The 25874-nt window shown below is 41.7% G+C and overlaps 1 protein-coding gene and 1 pseudogene across 5 annotated transcripts in view; one reads left to right on the top strand and one right to left on the bottom strand.

Annotated features, from left to right (window-relative positions):
- The window catches only part of Ggact (gamma-glutamylamine cyclotransferase), a 22355-nt gene extending 2201 nt beyond the window's left edge, over window positions 1-20154 (bottom strand). For 2 of the 5 annotated variants that reach the window (XM_057785912.1, XM_057785914.1), the window contains exon 1: window positions 19763-19932. The gene's annotated coding sequence lies outside the window, so the exon portion shown is untranslated. Of the gene's footprint in view, window positions 1-5438; window positions 5490-19762; window positions 19933-20025 lie in introns of those variants that run through there. The other 3 variants (XM_057785911.1, XM_057785915.1, XM_057785913.1) reach the window with 3 other exon arrangements.
- LOC130885195 (POU domain, class 5, transcription factor 1-like) lies at window positions 19688-25874 on the top strand (annotated as a pseudogene).

The raw sequence follows: 25874 nt of genomic DNA, 5'->3' as shown, positions 1-25874 counted from the left end.
GTTGTCTGTCAGACAGGAACAGCCCAGTCAGGGATCAACTCCTGAAGGCTGGCCACTTTCTTACATCATTAGCTTTAAAGTCCACACAGCAAATATTATGAATAACGAGAAATAAATATAAATAAGAACCTGTATCCCAGATTCTGGGGAAACCAAGGTCTCAGGAACACAGTTACATTCTGGTCCTGAAACTTAAGACCCAGCAAAACCTGTGGGCCCATAGCTTTCCTTCTCAAAGTCTTAGAACAGTAGTTCTCAACCTTCCTAACGCTGTGACCCTTTAAATACAGTTCCTCATATTGTGTGGTGACCCCCGACCATAAAATTATTTCATTCCTACTATCATGAATCACAGTGTAAATATCTGAGAACCACTGTCAATTCATGATTACTCACAACAGCAACCTTGGCTCCATGTAAAACTAACATTCCCTTAAGTCTGGGACACTGACCTCTGTGTAAAATATGGCTTGAAAATGCAAACACAGGAGCAAGTCTAAGAAATGCAAAGTGACTATTATTAAAACAGATTATCAATGAGAACAAAACAATACAAAAATAACACAATGACTGCAAGACCACACGTTTTAATAGTAACTATGACTGCCTCAATCAAAAGACACAAGCTTAACTGAATGGATCAAGAAACAAAAATCCATCAATTGTCTACAAGAAACAACTCGGTTTTAAAGATAGGCACTGAGTTAGAGGATGGACAAAAGTGCTCCCATCAGATTAGACCTGAAAGCAAGCGTGTGTCAGTATCCTAATACTGCCACAACATACTAAGCAGAAGAGAGAAAGAGGAACGCTTCATTCTTATCAAGAAACAGCTAAGATGACATTACCAACCTAAACATATATGCACCAAATTCTGGGGTGCCTAATTTCATAAAATTTCATTTCTGCTAGTGGGATTTAAAGACACAGATTAATATGAACCCATTAATAGTAGATGATTTCAATATAGCAATTTTTCTAATAGACAGGCATTTTAGTTACTATTCTATTGCTGTGAAGAAACACCATGGCTAAGACAGTTTATAAAAGAAGGCATTTAGGGGTTTGCTTACAGTTTCAGAGTTAGTTCAGGATCATCATTGTGGGCAACCTGGTGGCAGGCAGGTAGGTTTGGCACTGGCTGGAATAGTAGCTGAGAATTTACATCTTATCCACAGGTTGGAGGCAGACAGTCTGACATGGGCTTTTGAAACCTCAAAGTCCCACCTCCAGTGACAGGCTTCCTCCAACAAGGACATACCTCCTAATCTTTCCCTAAGTAGGGATCAAACATTCAAATGTATGAGTCTCTGGGAGGACATTCTCATTTTTTTTTTAATTTATTATGTATACAATATTCTGTCTGCATGTATGTCTGCAGGCCAGAAGAGGGCACCAGGCCTCATTACAGATGGTTGTGAGCCACCATGTGGTTGCCGGGAATTGAACTCAGGACCTTTGGAAGAGCAGGCAATGCTCTTAACCACTGAGCCATCTCTCCAGCCCATTCTCATTTAAACCACCACCACAACAGGTCATCTGGACAAAACAGTGAAAGATCAGAATTAATTGCCAGCACATACCAAATGGATTTAACAAATTTTATAAAATATTCTACCCAAATACCAAAGAATATACATTCTACTTAATAGTACATGGAAGCTTTTCTAAAATGGACCACATCCTGGGACAAAAAACCCTTTATAAATTCAAGAAGGTTGAAACCAATCCTTGTATCCTATCCGACACAACTTAAAACTGACAGCAAAAAAATCTCTAGTAAGTACACACACTAATGGAGATTAAAAACTCATTACTGAATGATGAATGGGCCAAATAGGAAATCAAGAAAGAAATCATTTCCTGGAACTAAGTGAAAATATAACAAAACCTCCATAACACCATGAAAACATTCCTACAAGGGCAATGTATAGCTCCTATAAATGTCTACATTAAAATTAAAGGCATGGTAGACTATGCCTTTATGTACCTCTGCCTCCAGAGTGCTTGGATTAGAGTTCCAGGTTAATTAGCCTAATCTATATAGAGAGACCTTGTCTCACTGCCACCCCTCCAAAAAATCAGAAAGAACACAAAAAAGTAGCTTTGTGATGCAACTACAAAAGCTGGAAAATAAGAACAAACCTAATCCAAACTCACAGCAAGAATAAAAATAAGAGCAGAAATCAATGACAGAAACAAAGGAAATCGGGAGGCAGAGGCAGGCGGATCTCTGTGAGTTCGAGATCAGCCTGGTCTACAAGAGCTAGTTCCAGGACAGGCTCCAAAACCACAGAGAAACCCTGTCTCGAAAAACCAAAAAAAAAAAAAAAAAAAAAAAAAAAAAAGGAAAAAAATCAACAAAATAAGAGCTGATTCTTTCAGAAGATGAATCAAAGTTCAACAAATCAAAAGAAATAAGAGAATCCAAATAAACAGAATCAGAAATGAGCAGGGAAACATTATCACAGACACTAAAGAAACTTAGTGTTATAAAGGAATACCTTAAAAAACCTATATTTCATTAGCCTGAAAAAACTAAGAAATGGATGAATGTCTAGATTTAGCCAAACACCCAAATTAAACAACCTAAAGAGATCTATATCAGGGCTGGAGAGATCCTGAGTTCAATTCCCAGCAACCACATGGTGGCTCACAGCCATCTGTAATGAGACCTGGCGCCCCCTTCTGGCATGCGGGCACACATGGAAGGAATGCTGTACACATGATAAATCTTGAAAAAGAGATCTAAAAAAAAAAAGATTGAAATAGTAATAAGTATCTTTCCAGACATTTGCACAGCAGAATTCTACCAGACTTTCAAAGAAGACCTATAGCCAATCCTTAAACTATTAAGAAAAAAAGAGGGGAAAAAAAAGAAGAAAAGAAAGCAAAGTACTCCCAGTCCAAACCCTTCTATCACTTCCAAAACCAGAAACAAAAGAAACCTATAGGCCAATAGATCTGATGAACACAGACTCTAAAAAGTTCAATAAAATACTTATGAACAGAATTTCGACATATGAAAAGATCATACACCATGACCAACTTTGCTTTTTCCCTGAAATATAGGATAGCTCAACATAAGTGAATAAATGCAACAAACCACATAAGTGGACTTAAAAAAAATCACGATTCTCAATGCAGAATAATGCAGAAAAGGTTGACAAAATCCAACATACCTTTATTATAAAAGTCCTAGAGAATGTATGACTAGAGGAAATATCTCAGCACAATAGAAGTTATATATAAGAAATCCAGTCAACTTATCTTAAATGAAGAAAAGCTTAAAGCAATCTCACTGAAGTTAGAAATGAGACAGTGCAGTCCAGTATCTTCACTTCCTTTCAATATTGAGCTCAAAGTACTGGCTGGAACAAAAAGGGAAAAAACAGAAGGAACCCAAAAAATACAAATGGGGAAAGAGGTCAAGCTATCCCTATTTGCAGATGAACTAATATTATACATTAGCAGATCACCAAAATTCTACCAGAAAACTAGAAACAATTCAGCATTGTGAGAGAATACAGAGTCAACTTGCATGCGTGCGCGCACACACACACACATATATACACACACCCTTTTCTGTACACTAACAACACACATGCAGAGAAATCATAGACACATTCCTATTCACAATAGCATCAAATAAATTAAAATATCTAGAAATAAATCTCACTAAGGAAATGAAGAACCTCTACAGTGAACACTTTAAACCTCTGAAGAAAAAGATAAAGACACTAGAAAATGGAAAGACAGTTCTTGCTTATGAATTAGTAGACAATGACCATTTTATCAAAAACTATTTACAGATTCAATTCAATAAAACTCACTTCATTCACAGAAATAGAAAAATCCTACAGTTCATATGAAACCACAAAAGGCCTCAGTCAAAACAATCCACAGCAAAAATAACAATGCTGGGAGGAACTGACAGTTCAGATTTGAAGCTATATTAACAGCCCATAGTAATAAAAACACGGTACTTGCATAAGAAGAGACCAATGGAACAAAACTGAAAACCTAAAAGTGAGTATATGTAACTTCAGCCATTTACTATTTGACAAATATGCCAACTTAGACTTGAGAAAATAAAGTATCTTCAACAAATGGTGCTGGAAAAACTAACGTCCACACACAGATACAACCTTGCATGAACACTAACCCCACACGGATCAAGGACCCAAATATGAAAGTGGAAACAGTGAAGCTGCTAAAAGAAAGACAGGCAGTGTCCTACATGATGGAGGTGTAGAAATTTGCCCAAGGATAAGGCCAACAACTAACAAGTGGAACTTTACAAAACTAAAAACTTCTGCACAGCTAAAGAAACAGAGGAAGCCCACAGAATGGGAGAGAATCTTTGCCACCTATATATCTAACAGAATTAATATCCATTAATATGTAAAGAATTAAATGACCAATTCAAAAAATGGGACTGGGATCTGAACAGAGAGTTCTCAAAGGAAAAAAAGAATAAAAGAAGCAAAAAGAAAAATGTACAGTCCCTAGCAGGGACAGGAGTGCTCTGCGCTGATGCTTCTGGCCCCTAGGGATGGCCACAGTGAAGAGGGATGCTGCTTTCTGAGTCATGCCTAATGTCTTCAAACTGCCCCTCCCAGACACTGTGCAATGCTGGTTCTTACCATGATACTGGATTAAGTCAGTCCTGTGTAAAAGTGCAAAAGCTTAGTTTAATAAGGGGTGGAAAGCATAGAACAAGGATGGCTGTTTGTCTTGGTGAATGGTAAGTAGACAGCCCCAAGTCAGCTGGAACCACAACACTCCAGGACAAGAGCTCTGCTGCATCAGACACAATGTGACCTAGGCTCCCCAGGGAGCATCAGCCAGGACACCCACAGCGAGCCAGTCAAGAGAGCCAGTTACAACCTGCACGCAGCAAATGTAGATTTTTGAGAAAATTATTTTAAGTCTCTGAGCTTCTACTTTCTCCTTTTTAAAAAACTGGGGTTCATAGTATTTGCCAATGAGTTATTGACCACTGACTGCCAGTTGTAAGAATCCAATGGTCTTGCCCTCTCATTTCCCCAGCTCTTCTTTCCCCCAAGGCTAATTACTGCAGGGTTCTCAACTAAGCTCTTGAGAGAGTTATGGTAAATGTTTTTGGTGGGAGAGGGATTCAAGCCTTATCAAGTAGTGGTTTCGAACCAAGAAGCAGTCTCAGGAAGGGGACACTATACCATGGAATCATGATATGGACAGTGGTTTTCTACTTTAAACTGTACAAACTCTGCAATTTCCTTCTAAAGAAAATTGCTTATATCTTTAAAAAAAAAACACTATGCAAGAGAGGCTAGCTTTTCTCACAAGCTTTGGTAAATGAATCCTTTCTAATATAAAATCAGTTTGAGAATGCGACCATAGAGTACAAAATGAATGTTCTGCATTTCTGGCTTCTTTCATAAGAAAAATATTACCTTTTCTGATTATGTTTTGAACGATAGAACCTTCAGGAACCAACTTGTCCCTGTGGGGATTGGGAAAGGATCAGAGTTAAGCACTGAAACAAGCAATTAATTCCCATTAGAGGATTAAGGCACTCATGTTCACTTTGAATCAGAGAAGAAAGTTGAGAGTGAACTGTTGTATGACCAAGAGGTTATTTGTCAAAGTGAATAAATTAAAGACCCAAAGAGCAGCTAGATGCACAAGAGGGGCTAGGTAGACACATGACATTGGCCGGGGGATGGGTAAGGCTTCATGCCTGAGGAAAGACTGCCTTCCTCTTGCAAACTCTGAGGGAAGCAGGGTCTGTGCCATATGCTGCTGTCTTCATTCTCACAGATGTGTCCTATGAAGTAAGCCCACTCCTAGACCTTACGCACGTGCAGCCTAGACAGCCACACATGGCTGGGAGCTCCAGAGCTTGAACTGCGTACATGTACACAGTGTCTCTGTGGATGACGTCACAGATATAGTAAGGACTAAGTGTAGGCCTGCAGTGTCAGGACTGAGGATTGAGCCCAAAGCTGAACCTTTGTCTCAAACTTTGTTAGAACCTGGAATAGTATGTCTGTCCAGAAGTCAGCCCAAAGGAAGAGTAGGATCAGTGTCTCCAAATGCTTTAGCTCAGCAAAACCTGGCTAGTTAACATTATTAATATTTAAAAACCAAAAACACCATAGAAATGTCCATCTGGCCTGGCGCTGTCTGAAATGCTGCCACTCAGCAGTTTGCTTTCCTGTAGAACAATCCATCGAGTTTCATATTTCATCACCGAAGCAGAATTGAAATGATTCTAAGGCCTTTGCATAACTGTTGTCCTGACTGATGTTTTTCACTAGCTGCCTGGTGGCAAGAGTGTAAAAGGCAGGATTTGGACTTTATTAAGGTAGTCCACATCATCACAACACACAGCAGTGAGCCAAATAAGACAAGGACTAAGGCTTAAAGTCTTCTAACATTAATTTTCTAAAGGATTTTAAATGGATGTCACCCTCTAGCATAAGAAGAACCTTCAATAAAACATCCATGCTGTTTGTATCAACATTTAGTGACACAAAGAAGAGCTAGTGCACTCTGGATGTCAGAACTTCAGTTTCTTCACGTGACAAATCGAGCCACCAGCAATTTGCCAGTTGTCAAGTGAAGACTGTGCTAAGAACAAGTGTCCGATGTGTCTAGCACTGCTGTGGGAGTCTTTCCAGAACCAGGAATTCCTGTGCTGCATACCCGCAGCACAGCAATTATAAACAGTGTCTTCACTCACTTCTATTACTCACCATCTGTGTCAAAGTCGGCTGCACCAAGTTCACAAAAGGCAGGTACAGTGATCACAACCCAACAATGCCAACCACAGCCTTTGTCTTTACCAACACCACCGTCCAGTGGCTGGGGCACACACAAATACACCCACAGTAACCCTATTTATCTTGGAGAAAAGGATGGGTACCTGATATAGTTACTCATTAATTATCAACAAGCCTCTTAGAACTGTAGGAAACAGGTGAAAAAACAAGATGTTGTGAACTTTAAACCTGGCCCTGGCCTGTGAGCAGGAGCAGGCACTGAGGTCCTGGGCATTGTGCCAGGGAGGGCTGGACACATCCTGCAGATGCTTTGATGCTCTCATTTGGTTGCTTGCTTGGTTCTTTATAGTAAAGACAAGACCTTCCTGCTGCAGCCAGCCTCACCAACTTTACCACTGCCCTGGAAAGGAGACCGCCAAACACTGTCCTCACACTGGTAGCACTGGTTGCCTTTGACCTGCTGGTCTGTTCGAAGCTCCAGACACTTGAGGGTCTGGGAAAACAAACCTTTATGGCCCCTGTGTCACAATGGCCTACACAAATATGGCCTTGGCAACCATTCTGTGAATTTTTAATGCTTTTGTCAAAACAAAAATGTTTTTCATGCTGTGTTAAAGACTCAGCAAGTAAAGGTAAAGAAAGGTCCCTGACACCAAACCTAATGACCAGAGTTTGATGCTTGGGAACCATGTGGTAGAAGGACAGAACCAAATCTGGACCTCTACATGCATGCTGTGGTACACATGCTCCCTCTGCTCGTGTGTGTGTGTATAATTTTAAAAACTTAAGGCAGTTATATACCATCTTCAAAGTACAGTGACCAACAGTACAGACAGTCTTCTCTTCACTTTGTCCATTCTGAGTATGAAAGTGACTGGAAAAATCGCCAAACACTGACCCTGGAAGGAGCCTTGTGCATACAGGCCAGGTACATTGGAATGGAAACATGCTGGCTCCTGCTGTTCCAGCAGGTGGTTCAGCAGCCAGACTCTTGTCAACAGGCAGAGCAGGCAGCTCCAGACCTCGGAAAGTGCCAATAACCCACTGGCGCCACCTGCAGCTCAACCTAAATCAACGGGGTGGCCACTTTGAGACTGCTGGTCTTGGCCAGATTCCAGGCTTCAATGCTTCAGTTCCACTCTCCGGTTCATGGTCCAGGCCACATAAGTGTGGGGCCTTTAAACATCCAGTGTGCAACACAGTCTAGGTGTAAACCCACAGGCATCTGACTCAGTTTTTGCTAGTCTCTGGCATCACTGCTGGTCAACACCCACCAGAGGCCAAACAAAAGAGAGCTAAGTGCTCCAGATCCTAGGAGGTGGGCGAGTCAGGCAGGCGCCAGGTACCCAGGCAGGCATGTTCAGACAGCTGAGCCTGAAATGAGATCCATCTCAGCAAGGTGGGGAGCGGCTCGCACAGGGACACTCTTCAACTTGATCCAGGTGATTCCACAGTGGTAGCTATTTGTGAAAACCACTTTGTGTGCACATTAATAAACAGTTGATACAGAAAACCACCAGCGAGTCAGGGATGGTGGTACACACCTGTAACTCCAGAACTCTGGCTCATAAAGACTGCAAATTCAAGGCCATCATGGACTATAATCACCCTATTTAAAAAACAAAAACTAATAGGCACAAGAAAGGGGAGGGAGCTTGCAGGCCACTGGCCCCGTGCCTTTGCCAGTGTATCAGGGAATTCAACAGGCCTCCTAATCCCTAATCAGAAGCAGAGGTTCCTCATCTCACCTGCAGATTTCCCACAAGCAGGGAGTTCCTGCAGTCTTTCTGAAATGGACTGTGCTGCCCTGTTAAACCCAATCACTTTCTGAAGTAGAGTAAGACATGTTCCTCTGCAGCTGCTATGGAGGCTCTAGGAAAGGAGGCCGAGTCTAGGCCAGCAGGAGAGGAGCTACGAATGCAGGTGCATGGGTGCCATGCTTTCTTCGCTCACCGAGGGCCCCACCCATGCTAACTGCTGACTAAGTAGTGACTGCCCACATTTGGCTAAGAAACACAGCAGAGAACCTGGCTTTTGGACTATTTTCCAGGCTATTGGAGGGGAACATGCGTTTAACTTGACAAGGGCTCAGAATGTGTTTGTGCCTGGCACAAACACTCTGGTCAAAGGCGGGGGTGGAGGGGTTAGCTAACAATCCAGGTCTTGTTCTAACTCACCTTCTGTTAGTGGGAGATACAGGGAAATGGGCACTGAGGTCTGGCTGCAGGTAGGTAATTTCCAGCCTGCCTCTGCGCGCAGAGCTCTGCTGTTTTCTCTGGGCCAACTTGGGCAGGAAGGCCGTCCTTGCCCGGACTGTTCTCCCCTTCCTTCATTTTCCTGCAGCATGACTCCTTTGAATTCTGGAACTTTTTGTTAGAAGTACTCCAACTTTTGAAATAGGAATATCTAGACTACAACACTGTTTTATTTTTCAAGGGCAGCTCAAGTATGGTAACACTGTGAATGTGTGTGTTCTGGGGCTCAAACTCAAGCCTTCAAGGGTAGGCATGTGCTACTGGTGAGCCATTTTACTAGTGTAATCAAACATAAACTCTGAATTGTCAACAGAAAAACGAAGTCAGAAGAAACCTGGGGGAGCAACTTAAAGTATCGCACAAGGTCATTCTCTACACCTCTAGGTAGTTTATTACCTAAAATATCGCACACGGGCACTCTCTAGGTGGTTTATTATCAGTACCTGAGAAAGATCAGAATTTAACCCACTGAAACAACTCTTCTACTTACAAGTATGACCTACTCAAAGTGAAGAAATGAAAAACACAAGCGAGGCTCTACGTAGGCTGCCAAATGTGATCTCTATTTAGAAGCTTACCAGTCAATTTCTTTAGGACAGAGAGCCAAGTAACTTCATGGAGTTCAAGCTCAAGACCAAGCTCTTGGTTACTGGCAGGGATGGGTGGTCCTGGCCAAGAAAAAGCTCAAGGGGAGGGAACATGGGCTCTATAGTAGCTAGCTAGGCTCAACACAGGACAATCAACAGGAACACTTAGATAACCATGTTAGTAACTTGTTGTGGTGAAAAAACACCTGACACTGCATATTAAGGTAGGAAACATTCATTGCGACTGATAGCTTGAGGGGTACAGTGCATCACAGTGGGGGAAGGCAGTAGTAGTTTTTGACTGGAAAGAGTGTGAAGTTGTTTGACTACATCCAGGCACAGGCCGCAAGGCTCATTCCCTACTCCCATGCCACTCACTTCTTCCATCTACGCCCCCTTTAAAGGTTCTGCAACCTCCCAAAACAGTAATGAGGACAAGGTGTTCAAATACATGAAACTATTCTATGGAGGTCATATTTGAAACATAACAAATACCAAATACAATCAAAAGATATCAAACTTGAAACTCCACTTACACTACTAATATTAAATACAACTTAGAATCTCACACTAGGTAGCCATGCCTGTTTGTCCATCTTAGCACAAACCACCAAGTACCACCCTGTCTCAGGCCTGCTTGCTGGTTGTCATTTCCAGGTCACCTATCCCAGAGGCACCCTACCAGGCAACAGCCATCACACTCTCTGCAAATCCACAGAGGAAACAGAAAAGAGGAACAAAACATCCACCCCACAAAGGCAAATTCAAAAATCATCACCTAGACCTATAATCATCCCAAACCCAGATGACTAGATGCCTGCATAAAAACACAAGAACTGTCAGGGAAATATGTCTCCACTAAGTCCAGCTATCCCACCACTGCAGGCCCTGAGTATTCCAACATAGCTGAAACACAAGAAAAAAGACCTTAAAGCTGACTATATGAAGGTGATAGAGATCTTAAAGAAATGAGTAAATCCCTTAAAGAAATACAGGAAAACTGTGTGGTGCTGGTGCATGCCTTTAATTTCAGCACTCGGGAGGCTGAGGCAGGTGGATCGCTGTGAGTTCAAAGCCACGCTGGTATAGAGGGCAAGTTCCAGGAAAGTCTCCTCAGCACATAATAATAAAAACACTAAACATACAAAGAATATTAAAAGCTGCAAGGGAAAAGGACATGTAATATATAGAGGCAGACCTTTCAGGATTATACTCAACTTCTCAACAGAGACTCTAAAAGCCAAAAACAGCCTGGGCAAATGTCCTGCAGACGCTGAGAGACCACAGATGCAAATCAAACTACTACACCCAGCAAAACTTTCAGTCACCTTAGATGGGAAAAAAAAAGATATTCTCTGATAAAGCCAAATTTAAATAGTATCTATATACAAATCTAGCCCTACAGAAGGTGCAAGAAGCAAAATTCCAACAAACTACACCCATGAAAACACAGGGTAAAGCCGGGCGATGGTGGCGCACGCCTTTAATCCCAGCACTCGGGAGGCAGAGGCAGGCGGATCTCTGTGAGTTCGAGGCCAGCCTGGTCTACAGAGCTAGTTCCAGGACAGGCTCCAAAGCCACAGAGAAACCCTGTCTCGAAAAACCAAAAAAAAAAAAAAAAAAAAAAAAAAAAAAAGAAAACACAGGGTATACGCTCAGCCAAAAAATTAAAAGTGTGAGCGTACACACACACACACACACCACTACCAACAACAAAATAACAAAAATCAACAGTCATTGATATCTCTCAATATCAAAGGTCTCAACCCCTTAATAAAAAGACACACACTATCAGAATGGATACAAAAACAAAATCCATTTTTCTGCTGCATTCAAGAAACACACCTCAACATCATGCATAGATATTACCTCAGGATCAAGGGTTGGAAAGAGATATTTCAAGCAAATGGACCTCAGAAGTAAGCTGGTGTAGTCATTTTAATATCTAATAAAATCAATTTCAAATCAAAACTAACCAAAAGAAATAGGGAAGGACACTTTAGATGCATCAAAGGAAAAATCCACAAAGATGACATTTCAATTCTTAACCTCTATGCCCCAAACACAAGGGCACCATGTTTGTAAAAGAAATGCTAATACAGCTTAAATCACATATTGACCCTCACTCATTGAGAGTGAGGGACTTCAATACCAGATTCTCACCAATGGACAGGTTATCCAGGCAAAAACTAAACAGAGAAATACTGGAATTAACAGACATTATAAACTAAATGGACCTAACATATTACTTACAGAGCATTTCACCCAAACACAAAAGAATATACCTTTTTCTCTACACTGCATGGAACTTTCTCCAAAACTGACTACATATTTGGACTTAAGGCAAGTCTCAACAGTTACAAGAAAACTGAAATAACTCCCTGCATTCTATCAGACCACCATAGACTAAAGGCACAGATTAAAGGTAGATATCAACAACAGAAAGCTTACAAACTCATGGCAACTGAACAACTCTATTGAATAAAAAATGAGTCAAGACAGAGATAAGAAATGAATTTATAGCAAACCCGAATTTATGGGATACAACGAAAGGGTTCTAAGAGGCAACTTTGCTATGGAATAATTCTTCTGTACACTGTGTGAATATATGTCACTATGATTGATTTAATAAACAAGCTGATTGGCCAATAGCTAAACAGGATAAAGCTAGGCAGGAAAACTAAACCGAGAATGACAATGACAGATGAGGAAGTGGGGAGTCAGACGACACCAGCCAGCCAGCTTCTGAGGAAGCAGGATGTATAGAAAATAAGATAACAAGCCATGAGTCATGTGGCAAATCATAGATAAGAAATATGGCTTAATTTAAGTGTAAGAGTTAGCTAGTAATAAGCCTGAGCTATCAGCTGAGCATTTATGATCAGTATAAACCTCTGTGTGGTAATTTGGGACATTGCTGCTGGATATCTGGGACTGTGTGGTTGGGACAAGAAACTTCCATTTACACAAGTCCACAGCACTAAGTACCTACATAAAAAACTAGAGAGGATCTCAGACTAGCAACTTAACAGCACACCTGAAAGGTCTATAACAAAAAGAAGAGGAGCAGATTGGCAAGAAATAAACTCAGGATTGAAATCAATAAAATAGAAAGAGAACAATACAAAGAATCAATGAAACAGAGTTGGTTCTTTGAGAAAACAAACAAGATAGACAAACCTTTATCCAAATTAACTAAATGATGAAATGAGAATGTCAAAATTAACAAAATCAGAAACAAAAAGGGGGAAATAACAACCATCACTGATGATTGAAATCCAGAGATCATAAGGACACGCTTTAAAAACCTATACTCCACCAAACTGGAAAATTTAAAAGAAATGGCTAATTTTCTTGATAGGTACCACTTATAAAAGTTAATATCAAATAAACAATTTAAACAGACCTATAACTCCTAGTGAAATAGAAGCAGTCATTAAAATTCTCCCAAACAAAGGCCCAGGGCTAGATGATTTTATTGCAGAATTCTACCAGACTTTCAAAGAAGAGTTAACACACCAATACTATTCAAATTACCTCACAAAATGGAAACAGAAGGAACATTACCCAATTCATTTTATGAGGTCACAGTCACCCTGATACCCAAACCACTAAAGACCCAACAAAGAAAGATAATTACAGATAATTTTCCTTTATGAACATACATGCAAATGCACTCAAAGAACTATTTGCAAACCAAATCTAAGAACACATCAAAAAGATCAACCATCATGATCAAGTAGGCTTCATCCCAGAGATATAAGGATGATTCAATATACAAAAATCAATAAATATAATCCATCATATAAACAAACTGGAAAAAAATTTGACCTTCTTATTAGATGCAGAAAAGACCTTTAACAAAATCCAACAGCACTTTATAATAAAAATCCTGGAGAGATTAGGGGTACAGGGGACAATACCATAACATAATAAAGGCAGTTTATATCAAGCCAATAGCCAACATCAAATTAAATGGAGAGAAACTCAAAGCAATTCCACTAAAATCAGAAACAAGGTTGTCCACTCTCTCCATATTTATTCAACATAGTACTTGAAGTTCTAGCTAATGCAATAAGACAACTGAAGGAGATCAAGGGATACAAATTAGAAGAAATCAAAGAATCATTATTTGCAGATGATATTATCATACATAAGTCACGCTAAAAATTCCAACAGGGAAGTCCTACAGCTGATAAACACTTTAAGCAAAGTAACTGCATACAAAATTAACTCAAAAAAATCAGTAGCCCTCGTATATACAAATGACAGACTGAGAAAGAAATCAGGGCAACAATACTATTCACAATTGCTTCAAATAATATAAAAATATCTTGATCAAGCAAGTGAAAGAAATGAAGAAAATACCAGAAGATGAAAAGATCTTCCATGCTCATGGATTAGTAGTATTAATATAGTAAAAAATGACCATCCTACCAAAAGAAATCTACAGACTCAATGCAATCCCCATTAAAATTCCAACACAATTTTTAACACACCTCGAAATGACTATTCTCAACTTCATATGAAAAACAAAACTTAAAAACCCAAGAAACCCAGGATAACTAAAACAATCCTGAACAATAAAAGAACTGCTAGAGGTCTCATCATTCCCAATTTCAAGTTGTACAATAGAGCTATAGTAATAAAAACCACATGTTACTGGCATTAAAAAAAATGTTGGTTGATGGAATAAAAATGAAGACCGAGACATAAATGCACACACCTACGTACACCTGCTTTTTGATAAAGGAGCCAGAAATACACACTGGGAAAAAAAAAGCCGGGCGATGATGGCGCACGCCTTTAATCCCAGCACTCGGGAGGCAGAGGCAGGCGGATCTCTGTGAGTTCGAGACCAGCCTGGTCTACAAGAGCTAGTTCCAGGACATGCTCCAAAGCCACAGAGAAACCCTGCCTCGAAAAACCAAAAAAAAAAAAAAAAAAAAAAAAGAAAAAAAAAGAAAGAATCTTCAACAAATGGTGCTGGTATAAGTGGATGTCTACATGTAGAAGAATGTAAATAGATCCATAATTACCACCCGGCACAAGACTTAAGTCAAAGACCTCAACATAAAACCAGATACACTGAACCTAATAGAAGAGAACAGCCTTGGACTCACTGGCACAGGAAAATACTTTCAGAACAGAACACCTAGGCAACAGGGCCTACAAACTCCGCTGCCAAAGCTGGTGTCTATCCACACAAATTCATAAACCATTTTTCTTTTTTTAAAAGACATTTTTACATAGTCCCAGCTGTCCTGGAGTTTGCTATGCAGACCAGGCTTGCTTCAAACTCACAGAGATCCTTCTACCTCTGCCTCCTGGGGTGGGACTGGAGGAATGCGCTATCACACCTGACTTTATAAAGCAATTTTCATAAAAGTAGAATTGAGAGTTAGTGGTCTATACTTTCTTTCTTTAGATTTGTGTCTTGAGTTATGTGCACAGGGTAGACTTGGGGCAGTACATGGGTATAGAAACTTTCAGGAGCAAGAAGCAGGTATCAGATTCCCAAGGATAGAGTTACAAAAGCTCCCCTTCCACACGATGGTTTGAGAAAGGTCCTCACAGGTTCATATGCTTAAATACTTAGTCCCCAGTTGGTAGGACTATTTGGGAAGGATTAGGAGGTATAGCCTTTTTGGAAGAGATGTGTCTGGGTGAGGCAGGCTTTGAGGTTTCAAAAGCCCATGCCATTCCCAGTCAGAGCTCTCTGCCTTCTGCTTGTGGATCAAGATGTGAGCCCTCAGTACTGATCCAGCGCCACACCTGCCCTCTTGCTACCATGTTCTCTGCCATGATGATCGGAGAAACTGTAAGCCTCAAATAAACCTTTTTAAAAATAAGTTACCTTTGTCCTGGTGTCTTATCACAGCAATAGAAAAAATACCTAAGATAACCACACTTATACACACCCCCCACCCCCACTTCTATTGTTATACATACACACACACACTTCTATTGTTATACACACACACACTTCTATTGCTATATCAGTAAGATGAAAGGGTCATTAACTTTTAAAAGCAGATATGATTTGAACAAATGGACAATGTCTGGTACTTCTACTCTTAGGCCTATTCAAAATTTCACCTTTTCCTACTCTCTGCTTTGTGGAAGGTACTAGAGCCAAAAGGAATGAAGAAAGTTTAGTCATTCTTATCTAACTGGAATCTGAGGTCCAGCAGAGGGTCAGAAATACATAAAAATAGACATTTCAAAACCAAATAATATGGAATTTAATCGAGTCAAACAGACGCCCAGCGATTATACCACCAGGACAAAAGGGAAGACACCCACAGCTGTGGGGTCATGACAGAATCAACAGCTTCCACCTGTTCCCTAGAACGCTAACAAGTTGAATAGGTGGACCCAGACTGTTGTCATTTAAATGTTTCCTCTGCTATGAATGATGGTGTCCCCAAAATTCATGTGCTAGAAAGTTAACCCCTCTTTGGTCTCTTGTGTACATACACAGAAGTACACATCAGTATAGTAGGGAAAGGAGGAGGGGAAAATAACACTAATTTTATATAATTTAAAAGGAGTTATGCCACTTGGGCTGATAATGCTTCTCTCAGGATGTAGGCAGGCTGCTCGTTCATTTCCCAGATGCCCAGACCCAAATAATAACATAGAAACTATATTAATTACAACACTGGCCAATGATTCAGGTATATTTCTAGCTAGGCATATTTCTTACATCTTGAATTATCCATTTCTATTAATCTATGTATCGGCACAGGCTGTGGCTTACTGGTAAGGATCTGGCGTCTATCTCCTTTGGCAGCTACATCTACATGGCGTCTTTCTGACTCGACCTACTCTATGTATCTCTTCCAGACTGGCTATATTCTGCCCTGCTACAGGCTGAAGCAGATTCTTTATTAACCAATCGTAATAAAACATATTCATAGCATACAGAGGGGAATCCAACATCATCAGGATCCACAGATTTCTAGCAAAATTTCTAGTATCCAGCATCAGGAAGCCCCTTTTGAGTCAGGAGAGTCCAAGAGACTCCCAAAACAATACAAGCTATTTCGGTTGCCCTTGGTTATCTCCCAGAGGTTGAAGGCAAGTCCTTATTGCTAAAGACACCACCTATTTTGGACACAGGAATCAGAGAATCTGAGCTGGATGTGACCTGAAAGCCTCCTCTCTAAGGACTAGTTTTCACAATGCCTGAAGGTACTATACAAACTGCCAAAGGAGGGGGAGCAACCAAAAATCTTACATAGCTGTGACACCTATAACCCCAACAATGACCAACAGATTGAGATTTCAACAGGCAAGAGCGTCCTAAGGGTGCAATAGTGGCACTCATCTTGGCAGTAACCAAGTTGTCTAATTAGATACCAATAAATCACTGACATGAATGAAAACCACGGGAAGCCAGAAACAACTCAGTGGGTAAAGGTACTTGCCACCAAGCACGACAGCCTGAGTTCAAGCCCTGGAACCGTGTTGTGGAAGGAAGAACCGACTCCCCTAAGCTTTCCTCTGACTTTCACACACATATACATAATACATATTTTTTTATATAGAAAAAAGGAAAGAAGGAACTCATGAGCTGCTCCAGATCAAAGTCAGCTGACCAGGGTCTGTAAGTTGAACCTTGCAAGGAATTTTAAACAGCAGTGCGTGCGCTCACACACACACACCCCAGAAAATTAAACATTATTTGAGTATAGTTATGCACATTTAATATGTATATACCATGACTACTTTTATATGGCAGCTTCAGAGGTAGGCATTTATATAAAGACTTCAGGGCCTCCAAAGTCTGAGTTTGTATTTGCCCTTTACAGGGAAAGGTTGCTAAATCTCTGCCAGCCTAAAAGGGTCAATCAACAGATATCATTTATTTGCACAATATTTTAAACAAACTCACATAAAAATTTGAGCATTTTGATGTAATCTGCTAAGAGGTGATGATGACTTTTTGGTCTCAGAAAAAAAAGTTCCTTCTTTGGAGGTACAAACCTAATTATTTAAAGGAGAACTGTTATACTATCTAGAATAAACTGCTTTAAATCAGTTTTTTTTTTTTTTTTTTTTAATCTTGCAATGTTGAGGGTAAAACCCAGGAAGGACCCTGCAAATGCCAGGCAGGTGCTCTACCACAGAGCTATATCTCCAGTCTTAAATGAACAGACACTGGGAAGAAGAATGCATGTTAGGCTGAACAGAATCATGACATCTATCATGACATCTATTTAGTGGCTATCTGGAAGTTTATTAGATTACTTCTATGCTTTCACGTTTGGTTAAAATTTTTCCAACTAAAAAGGAAAATCAGAACCTTAATAAAAAATAGAACTTAACATCAGAGAGCTGTTCCTTCCTCAGTACGATCTGGTTCAGATGTCCCTAGATCCAGGCAGTCTCAACACACCTGTTGGCTCCCTTGCTCTTTCTGAAGTTTCATATTTCCATCCTGTCTTTTGCTCATGGTATCTAAAACCAGCAATGTCATTGTCCTATTCCTCCATAAAAAGTCACTCTCTGCTCAAAGTATGGCCCCAAAAGACCTTTACTGTGTCCCTCGACGGGAAGCATTTACTCCAATAGCACATGGCCTTGCCCTTCATCCTTCCCATACTAGTGATAATATCTATTGACTCAAGTCATAAAACCCCAGAGACTTTGAACAACTAGCCTTTTCAGTGAACTCGGCTGAGGGAGCAACAATACCTCACAAAGTAACACAGCTCTGGGTTCCAGGGGTTAGGCCTGCAACCTAAGCAAGACTGTCCTTCTCAGAGCTGTTCCATCAACAATGCAGAGCAGCCTTTGACTGAAGGATGATTTGTCAGTCAAGATGCTGGGTAGTCATGGTTAGCTCAGGCTCTCTGAATAAAATTTCTAATATCTATTGGATCCAGATGGGGAATGTTCCACAGAAGACTGCTAAGATCTTTGATGCAGTCCTTCTATTGCTTCCTCCCATGGGCCATATCCCTCTCCAAACATGACAGCACTAGTTTATAGGGTGGAGGGTACACTAAAAAGTTATGCGATGAGTCCTTTTCAAGCACTGACAGAACTGGAGCTCTCAAAAGCTTTCACTCGATAAGGGGAAAAGAACACGTTGGTGGGGGGGTTGTTATTTCTTGACATAAGGTCTTTCATAGCTGAGGATGGCTTGCTTCAATCTTCTGGGTGCTAGGATTACAGGCATAAGCCGCCACACTTGGCTTGAACATATTACCTTAAAAATTAACATTTGCAGGGTTGTGGTTCTGTACACACACAGCCCACCCACTATCCAAGATCACCACAAACAGCCATTAGTAAGATTCCATCTCACCCTCTCACATAGCAAGGTGGCAGTTTACAACTGAGCTACATATCCAATCCCAACTTTGTTTTCCAGTGCTGGAGATCCAACCTTGGGCTTTTTGTATGCTTAAGGTTATGGTTAGTAAATTTACTAGTTAAAAAAAAAGTTCGGTACAAAAAGTCACCCATTAACTTTGCAAACTAAGCTTTTAAAGACAAATGTTCTCCATTGGAGAAGACTGGTCTCCTTACTCAGGGACTTCTTTCTGGCTTCTCCTGGGAGCGGGGTCAGGAAAAGAAGGCCAAACTGCAGGGCTCCTCACGTTAGCACTTCAATTACAGGAACCAGAGCAGGAAAAAGCCTTCAACGAGCAGAAAATATGTACATGTGTGCACAAGACTTACCTCTCAGAGGTAATTCCAATTGATTCAATGATGGCATTTATTTTTAACACATGATTTCTTACTGGGACCTTCAGCTTACTCTTTTAAAAAAAAATGGCTCCTACTCTAATTTGTTTCCTTATTCCTTCAACACGAATAAACTGAGCTTGGAGTTAAGCTAAGTTAAAACACATGAACACCTCTGATGGGTTTTGACCAAGGCTATGTATGCCGTTATAACTGGCTAATAGAGTGAACAGTAATGAAAACCACGACGAGAATTCAAAGGCAAGAATCTCCAAAGTTCCAAAAGTGTTATTAACGGTTCCAAATGAATCTAAGACCAGAAAGTGACCCACAGAAGTTGGTTTTGAATTCTTTTGCAAGTTTTGGTCTCCACATGCATAAGAAACACCTAAAATTAAAAAGCAGAACTTTTGAAAACAGCCTCATTCCACTTAGGCTCTTAAGCTACCTGCTGGAGCCATGCGTCCCACCAGCAGCGAGCAGCCGCTCCGCTGAGGCCAGCGTCTCCGTCTGCGTCTCCCGCCGTGGCCATCGCGTCCCATCGCGTGGGCCGTCTTTGGCGGGGTTCCGGGGTCAAACGAGCTCCCCGCCCCGCGAGTTCCGCCCGCCCGGCCCCGCACCTGCAGGGACACTAGCGGCCCACGCTCCGCTGGCTCGTGACTGAGTCTAAGCCGCCCCAGGCTCCCAGTCCCAGCCCGCTCAGCGTCTCACCTTCACCCGGCCGAGAAGATCGCGGGGAGCGCTCCAGGCGGCGGAGCGGAAATGCCCTGCTAGGCAGGCGCCGCAACCAAATCGCCCCAGGCGGCGCCCCCTGCAGGCTGCACGCGGCTCCTCTGGCCCCTGCGGCGCAGTCGCCTTGATGTCCACGCTAGCACACCTGCTGCGCCTCTTCCCACGCGGCCAGAACCACGCACCTGGCCACCTTCCTCCGAACTGAAAGAGCCCCTCCCCCGACACCAGACACAGGTACAACCGCTTCCACCGGAGTAGACTCTACATTACACACGCCTGGGTTGGACCCAAACACACCTGAGGCCTACTACTTCAGAAAGACTCATAAACACAAGATTAAAGACTCACCTCCTTACATAAACCCTGAGATGACGCTAAACTCAGATCTGAGACTCCACAAGACAAACTGATGAATCACCAAAGTCTCACACCTGCTCATACATACTCCTACTGGATGCAGGTAGTGTAGCCATTTTGCCCATCTACCAACTCTTTTTGAAATAAAACTTATTTAGGAGCCAGTGGAAGGACTGACTCACCTGTATCTCATCCCTAGCACTGGCGAGAGCCAGAAAAGCTGAGGGCATTTTTTTCTCTAGAGATTTTCCTCGTGGAAGGTGTAGTCCAGCTGAAAGCAACATCAGCAATGGCGAGAGGTCGCTCTCTTCCAAGACACACAAATTAAGTATGAGATTATTGGTTTTCTCTAATCACTTCCTGTCCCTTTGACTTTTTTGTGTATGTGGAGTACTTGAGATCATTTCATAGTCTTGGTTTTCATATACACATAGTCAATGATGCTGAAGTAACTGTATTTTAAATAGATGTCCAAGTCTGGGAGAAATCTATCTGATCATATTCATCAACCACAAACTCTTCCTACAGAGGATCACGAGAGGAAAGGGAGTTATGGGGGGGGGGCTGGGAAGGTGAGAAGAGGGTAATAATCTGGTACACATGACATAAAAGTAAAAAATGGGCAGGGATACGGAAGGGAAGAGTGGAGAAGAGGATCAGTAAGAACAAAGTATGTATGAAAATCTCACAAGGAAACCTATGACATGGTACGCCAATTTATAAAACAAATTTTAAAAAGTTAAGGGTCTAAGGATGCTTGAAGTCACTGGTTTACTGAAATTTCTCATTTCACTGTGGAGAAATTAATAAAACCAGTAATGATCACGTTGCATTTATTGGAAATCACTGGGGCACATAGTAATTAAGCAACTAAGCAGGTTCTAGGTAAATATGGTGAGACTGGATGCGTCTGTCTTTATGGAGTCACTGAACCTTGAAAATCATGACCCTTTGTTCCCAAATTCTTCGAACCTTATCATATTGTTTGCTGAGGAAGCTGCCATGAAAATACTTTATCAGATGATTTTAGATTTTTTAAAAAATATGTATGTGGGTGTTTTGCTTGTATGTCTACACACACTTAAACCTCCTCACATTTCTGTGGAAAGTATTATTTCCCATTTTACTGCTAAAGTTTGGCAGAAACAAAGACCAACCTCAGCATCTCACAAAGAAACATCTCACAAAGTTTAGGTAACTCAGCAAGGCCGTTCTTTCTTGTAAAAGGGTGCACCCAAACCCAGAGTAGGCTAGGAAGCATACCAGGGCCAAGATGGCTCCTATCTTTTATTTTAAACATAGGTGGTGACTGAGTCTCATCCCATTGGTGGAAGGGAAATCTCATCACATTGGTGGGAGGGAAGTCTCATCCCATTGGTGGAAGGGAAGTCTCATCCCATTGGTGGAAGGGAAGTCTCACTCTGACATGACTGGCTAATCTGCCTGAAGGGAAAGGTTCAGAAACACCCTCACCACAGAACGAACTACATTTGACAGGAAAAATGGTTCTCACAGCAGTTAGTTAGAGATGAAATTTCTTACTACACTACCTTCGTAGAGCTACTATTCCAGGGTACCACAAATGGGTTGGAAATGACCTTTAAAGCTGAAGGTAGCAGAACATAAACTGTAAAAGTGGAGGTCTGTGACAGCATTGCAAAAGTTTAGTGCTGTGAATGCCTCCAAGTGGAGAAATGATGTCTCCTGATGTCATCACACAGATGATGTGGAGGTAGCTGTGAGGGAATGTTTCAGGTGTAGGCAGAGTATTTGGTATAGCCTCTGTCAAGATTCTGGCAATTTCAGCCCCCAAAGTGTGGTTTAGAAGTAGGTAAACACTATTGCAAGTGAGTATGGTAGATTACATTTCCGAAGGTAGACCCAACATTCCTTCTCATTCCTCCCCATAGTCAGACTTCGTTTTCTCATTCCCACTAGGTGGGGGTGATGAATCAGGAGGGCAGGAGCCAGACTGGGTGGACCCTTGGACCTGGTTAAGTTCCCAGGGCTTGCTAGCTGGCCAATACTTGGGCCAGGCTCAGAGGTGTTGGGGATATCCCCATGTCTGCTGCCATATGAGTTTTGTGGAGGGACAGCCTACTGTGGATCTCAGGTTGGAGTGGACCTAATTCCCCAAGCTGGCCCAGAAACTTTGCAGCTTGAAGGCCATACAGGAGTCAGAGTGGAGGGGGCCTCTCATGGTCCATGTTCTATCCACCACAGTGCCATGAAGGTAGAGAAGATAGAACAAAGTCCTGAGGAGTCACAGGACATGATGGCCCTGAAGAAAGAACTAGATTGTTTTGTCAAGCAGCCGAAGCAGAAGAGGATCACCCTGGGGTACACTCAGGCTGACAAAAGGGCATTCCTTTTAAAAAGGTATTCAACCAGACAACCATTTACTGCTTTGAGGATTGCAGCTTAGCTTCGAGAACACATGAAAGCTGCAGCCCTGCTGGAGAAATGGGTGGAAGAAGCCAACAGGAGAATTTTCAGAAGATATGCAAAGCAGAGCCCATTCTGCAGGTGGGGAGAGAAATTGGATGAGCACCGAGAACCATTTGAGGGGGAACCTGAAGATTTCTGGGTGTCCAAAGACCTTGCAGATCAGCATCATCACCAAGCATCTTGGGTTGGAGAAGGATGTGGTTCTTGCTGGTTCTGTATGTGTTCTGTAATCTTCACAAGAAGCATGAACAATCAAGCACCGACTATTCCCAGCCAGAGGAGTATGAGGCTGGAGGATCTTCTTTTGCAGGGGTTCTGTATCCTTTCCTGCTCCCTCCCCTCCTCCCATTCCCTCCACATACCCTCTCACCCCACCCCCATCCAATCCTCAGAGAAGGTAAGGCACATTGCTTTGGGGAAGGTCCAAGGCCCGCCCTACTATATCTAGGCTGAACAAGGCATCCATCCAAAGAGAATATGTTCCTAAAAAGCCAGTACATGCAGTAGGGATAAATCCTGGTGCCACTGACAGTGGCCCCTCAGTCTGCCCCAGCCATGCAACTGTTAACCACATTCAGAGGGTCAAGTTTGGTCCTATGCTTGTTCCTTCCCAGTCCAGCTGATGTTGGTGAGCTCCTATTGGCTCAGGTAAGCTGTTTCAGTGGGTGTCCCCATCATGGTCTTGACCTCTTTGCTCATATTCTCACTCCTCCCACTCTTCAACTGGACTTTGGGAGCTCAGTCCAGTGCTCCAATGCTGGTCTCTGCCTCTGTTTCCATCAGTTGCTGGATGAAGGTTCTATGGTGATATTTAAGATATTCATCAGTCTGACTACAGGGAAAGTCAAGATCGGACCCCCTCTCTTCTATTACTTAGGGTCCTAGCTGGGGTCATCCTTGTGGATTCCTGGGAATTTCTCTAGAGTCAGATTTCTTGCTAACCCCATAATAGTTCCCTCAATCAAGATATCTCTTTCTTTGCTCTCATCTCTGTTCTTCCTCCATCACATTCCCTCAAGTTCTCCCCACCCCTCCCCTTCTACTCTCTTCTTCCCCTTCCACCTTCCCTTCTCCCCCCACCCCTATGCTCCCAATTTTGTCAGGCAATCTTGTCTGTTTCCAATTTCCAGGTGGATCTATATATGTTTTTCTTTGGGCTCACCTTATTACTTGGCTTCTCTAGGATCATGAACTATAGGCTCAATATCCTTTGTTTAGAGCTAGTATCCACTAGCTAGCACAGACACTGAAAGCAACAATAAATAAATGGGACCTCCTGAAACTGAGAAGCTTCTGTAAAGCAAAGGACACACAGTCAATAAGAAAAAAACAGCCTACTGAATGGGAAAAGATCTTCACCAACCCCACATCAGACAAAGGACTTAGCTCCAAAATATATAAAGAACTCAAGAAATTAGACATCAAAATTCTAAATAACCCAATTAAAAATGGGGTACAGAACTAGAGAATCTCAACAGAAGAATCTCAAATGGCCAAAAGATACTTAAGGAAATGTTCAACACCCTTAGCCATCAGGGAAATGCAAATCAAAACCACTCTGAGATACCATCTTATACCTGCCAGAATGGCTAAGGTCGAATACACCAATAATAGCTTATGATGGAGAAGATGTGGAGTCAGGGGCACACTCATTCATTGCTGGTGGGAATGCAAACTTGGAAATTAGTATGGCGGTTTCTCAGAAAATTGGCAATCAATGTACCTCAAGATCCAGTAATACCACTCTTGGGCATATACCCAAAAGATGCTCATGTTCATAGCAGCATTATTTGTAATAGCCAGAATCTGGAAACAACCTAGATGTCCCTCAACTGAAGAATGGATAAAGAAAATATGGCACATTAGAGTACTACTCAGCGGTGAAAAACAATGACATCTTGAATTCTGCATGCAAATGGATGGAATTAGAAAACACTACCCTGAGTGAGGTAACCCAGACCCAAAACAATGAATATGATATGTGCTCACTTGTAAGTACATGCTGAGTAAATAAGGGAATAGATGTATTTAATGCTAGCTCTGCTCCTTTTTCAAAAACCCACTCTGCCACTTAGCACTTACCTCAGGGTCCACTGAGCTTCTTGTCTTCTTATAAAACAAATCTTATGGCCCACTCTAATTTGAGAAGTGGGTAGAATAATGTAAATGAATTGTCTAGGATGCTATATTGGAAGAACCAAGACATATATCTGGGTTGGTCACCTCCAGATCCAAACGGGTTGAAGAGGAATACGGACACAGATGTCTAACGTTTTGATACTAGGCTCAGTCTTCTGTATGACATTTCAAGTCACTAATTGAAAGAAATGAACACGCTAGGTAACAGGAGACTCAGAGCCAGAGGGCCCTGTGTTATGGGTGTGAGGCTGCACCTAATGGGATGAAATTTGAAAGGCTTTTCTTTTGGACCTCCTTGCACCTGGGCTGCTGAGGACACCCGTCCCACATTTAGGATGGGTCATCCCACTTCATGTAGCCTAGTCAAGATCGCTCACCAGTATACTCAGAGGTTTGCCTCTTAGCTGGATACAGAGCCAGTCAGGTTGATGACCAAATGGGAGTCCTAAGGGTATAGTAATTCTGTGTACTGTAGACCACAGCCAGCAGGGATGGAGACATCTGCACTCACCTTCTGGGGACAGCTGCGTAGACTTTTAGACCAGCGGTTGTACTTTGTAGTAGTTGATTATCAGCAAAGAAAGTGTTATGTTTCAGACATTGCTTTAAATGGCCACAAAATAACATTAACAGTTTATAGATCTTTTAGGATTGGAGGTGTATTATTTATCTTCTTGTAGGGCCTAGCTTGGCAGAAAAAAAATTATGCTATGTAGCTTTTTTTTTTTAAGCTACTTGTTTTTTTGCTGTTTGTTTGCTTGAGAGTAAAGAATATTTCTTCTAAAAAGCTCCTTCAGGAACCTTTTTTTTCTCCCTACAGACAAACTCTCATGTCCAGTAAAGATGTTTACATCCAGTCCCCTGCCTACAGAACAAATCCCTGA

This window comes from Chionomys nivalis, chromosome 12 (assembly GCF_950005125.1).
Source record: "Chionomys nivalis chromosome 12, mChiNiv1.1, whole genome shotgun sequence".
Lineage (NCBI taxonomy): Eukaryota > Metazoa > Chordata > Mammalia > Rodentia > Cricetidae > Chionomys > Chionomys nivalis.
This window is presented reverse-complemented; position numbering and strand designations above follow the sequence as displayed.